At 36.2% G+C, this 3,469-nt stretch overlaps 1 pseudogene; it reads left to right on the top strand.

Annotated features, from left to right (window-relative positions):
* Positions 1-397: 397 nt before the first annotated feature.
* LOC121164170 lies at positions 398-526 on the top strand (annotated as a pseudogene).
* The last annotated feature ends 2,943 nt before the right edge of the window (positions 527-3,469 follow it).

Below are 3,469 nucleotides of genomic sequence, written 5' to 3' on the forward strand. Positions count from 1 at the left end.
AAGAGTTGGCTTGTTAGGCCATATACAGATTTAAAATGATCACAGGGCCTGGCGCGGTGGCGCAAGTGGTTAAGGTCCTCGCCTTTCACACCCGGATCCCATATGGGCACTGGTTCTATCCCCGGCAGCCCCGCTTCCCTTCCAGCTCCCTGCCTGTGGCCCGGGAAGGCAGTCGAGGACGGCCCAAGGCTTTGGGACCCTGCACCCGCGTGGGAGACCCGGAAGAGGCTCCTGGCTTCGGATCGGCATAGCATTGGCCGTTGTGCTCGCTTGGGGAGCGAATCATCGGACGGAAGATCTTCCTCTCTGTCTCTCCTCCTCTCTGTATATCTGCCTTTCCAATAAAAAAAAAAATCTTTAAAATGATCACAAATGTTTCTTACACATTGATTAACATATACTTACCTGGCAGGGGAGACACCATGATCTGGCAGGTGGTTTTCCCAGGGCGAGGCGCGCCCATTGCAGGTTGATTAACATTTGGTGGCACAGCTGAAGCATTCAGAAGCCCACAGTTCAGTGGGATAGCAGATTACGACAGACACTCCTCATCTCAGGTCTTTAACCTTATCAGGTTCCCTTTGTGTGTGTGCTTTCTGCTTACCTCAAAAGCAATATAGAGTTATATTTTCAGAACTGACTTGATCTTGTAGTTTATTTCTATAATGTAAAGCAACACTGTGTAAAAAGTGAGTAGAGCTGAATTCTGTTCTTCCCAAGTCATAATTTCCTGAGTGTACTGGGGCATGAGTTTTAATTTGCAAAGGGAAGCATATTAACCTCCCATGTATTTTAAAGTTATTTAATGATTCAAATGAGGTGATAAATGTGATTGTGCCTTAATAGGAATAAGTTCTTAATAATTATTATGCTGGCCTTGTTCTTCCTACAGTTTACTTACATTGTTTTCTTAAGAAGGGAGTTAAACATATATATTTAAAAGGCTATTCAAATTTTGATTTTATTTTTAGTTTTCAAGATTTGATAGAATTCTCTGTGGGAAGGAAATCAAAATTTTAATATATTTTGAACTCCCTTGTGTATGTTTATAGCATTTCCAAACACTTGTGAAAATTAGGCAGTTTTTCCTTCTTCTGAATACTGAAATAACTACCTGCTGTAATAATAAGCATAACTAGTATTTGCTGCCTTACGACTCACTGAATTTCTAAACTGCACATCTTCAATTGATTTGAATATAATTTTTTGATTCATTTCCAAACAACAAAAATAAGAAGACAGAGAGATCTGTTATTTTTCTTTCCTTGGGAACATTTCTAAGCCTAATGAAATTTTTAAAAGGTCGAGTAAAGGTTTACTGATATCTTTGCTCTTTTCACTTAATCTTCTTAATGCTTTGTCTGCCATCTAAAATTGGTGCTTTATCAATTTCAAGTGCATCGCAGTAATTTTTTTTAAAAGCCTTATTTTCCCTTGTTGCTTGCCTTTCTTGTTTGAAAACCAAATTGAATAGACGGAACATTGCAAAACCTTATTAGTATAAACAAATTTAGAACAGAATTTAATTTTGAATTTTGAAAAAGGTAAATTTGTTTTCATTAGTGCATTGGGACATATGCTGGTTATAGTAATGATACTCTAAATCTCAAAATTTGTCCTTCATGAAAAACAATATATTCTAAAGAAGGATTTTCCATAAGATTCTACAGATTTGAGCAATGTCTTTTTCCTCATGAAATAGTTGTTTTCATGATAAAATGCATTTCCTGACATTATCAGATATGAAACTTTCTTGCAATAACTTGTATATACTTAGAAGTATTATAGACTTTCTTATGTCATAATAATTTATTAACTTTTTGCCACAATATGATCACTCAAACTTGTGATTGCAAGTAATATTTAACATCATTATTCACAAAAAATATCTCTGCCCTTTTTTTCTATGAGGTGAAAGATGTTTAAACTAAAATTCAGATGTCATGCATGTGCCATTGTATAGCTTTCCCAGAGAGGTATCATTTTGGTAAACAACACTTATATAATTATTTTTGAAAACATTTATTTATTTCCTTGAAGAGCTGCAGAGAAAGGAGAGGGAAAGACAGAGAGAGGTTTTCCATCACTGCTTCACTCTCCCAATGACTGAAAGGGAAGGTGCTGGGCCGTTCTGAAGCAGGAGCCAGGAGCCTCTTCCAGGTCTCCCAGGTGGTGGAGGGGCCAAGCACTTGGGCCATCTTCCGCTTTTTATAAGGATGATTAGAAATAGTGTAACTTATCCAAGACAAAAATTGTTGCCTTAGTTTCTCATCAGTTTGTTGCTTATTACATTTGTTTCTCATGCATATACTTTGAGTAAACTATAATTAAATGTAAATGCCTGTGTAAAATATAATCACCTACCTTGTATCATGCATCTTTCATAAAAAATCATCATGCCTCCTTGAAAATAATCCTGCAAGAAGTTGTTTTCTGTGATGTTGAGTGTCAGCATTCAAGCCATGACTTTCTGATTCATTTTAGAATAACACAGAGATGAAGAACAGTTGCCAGGTCTTCATTCATTGTGGGTGAGAAAGAACCTATAAATGCTCTGACAGGGTCAAGTCAGATATGAAGATTGATCTTAGAGTTTCCATTTAGTTGCTTTGGTTGTAAACACAAGTATTAAATCTATATAAGTGTCATGTAATGACATAAATAGAGCTTATTTTCAAAAGTAACACAAGTTTTGGAGTATATAGTTAGTGGAGATGGTCATTAATGCCACTGGGGACCAGGCATCCTTTTATACATCTGTGGAAACATTTTCTTGTTGATTTTTGTCTTCATTCATGTAACCTCATGGCCATTGTACTTTCTGGCATCCTCTCTGTGTGCTTATTATGGGCCAGTGACTGAAGGAAAAGAAAGGAATATCTGTAACTCACTTTTTCTTGAATCTCATTGGCATGAAAATGGTCATCTGGCTATCTCCAGTAGCCATAGGAGCTAGGACATAAAGATTTAACAACACTGTTAGGAAAAGGATAATGTGATTTAAATTCAGTTTTGAATTTTCCATCTTAAGTGTCTGTTACAGCCATTAAATATGTGATATGCCACTTATCTTACTTTTAGAAACTAAACAAATTTTTTTATTAGTTCATTTATTCTTCAGTAGTTAGTGAATAGCTTTGCGGAGTACTTAAAATCTACCTTTCGGGGCAGAGACAATGCCTCTGTTATAACACAGGAAAACCAATTCCGGACAGACTTAGATCTAATTATTAAAGACAAATAAATAAAGCTCTTGAAAGGAAAAAGTCAATGCTTAAAAAATTTTCAACTAATGAGATCATACCCACTTAACTTATAATAATGCCTTTGTCTTTACTGAAAATTCCTGTGTAGAATGCAATTACATGCAAAAATATCTTCACTGTGACACCTAGACTAGTATTTCCTTAACTACAGACTGTTGCCCCAAGTTGAGACACAAAACTGAACATCCTGCTCCACTCCCTTC

The sequence above is a fragment of the Ochotona curzoniae genome, unplaced genomic scaffold (assembly GCF_017591425.1).
Source record: "Ochotona curzoniae isolate NIBS_2020 unplaced genomic scaffold, NIBS_Ocur_1.0 contig_1014, whole genome shotgun sequence".
In the NCBI taxonomy this organism is placed as follows: Eukaryota; Metazoa; Chordata; class Mammalia; order Lagomorpha; family Ochotonidae; genus Ochotona; species Ochotona curzoniae.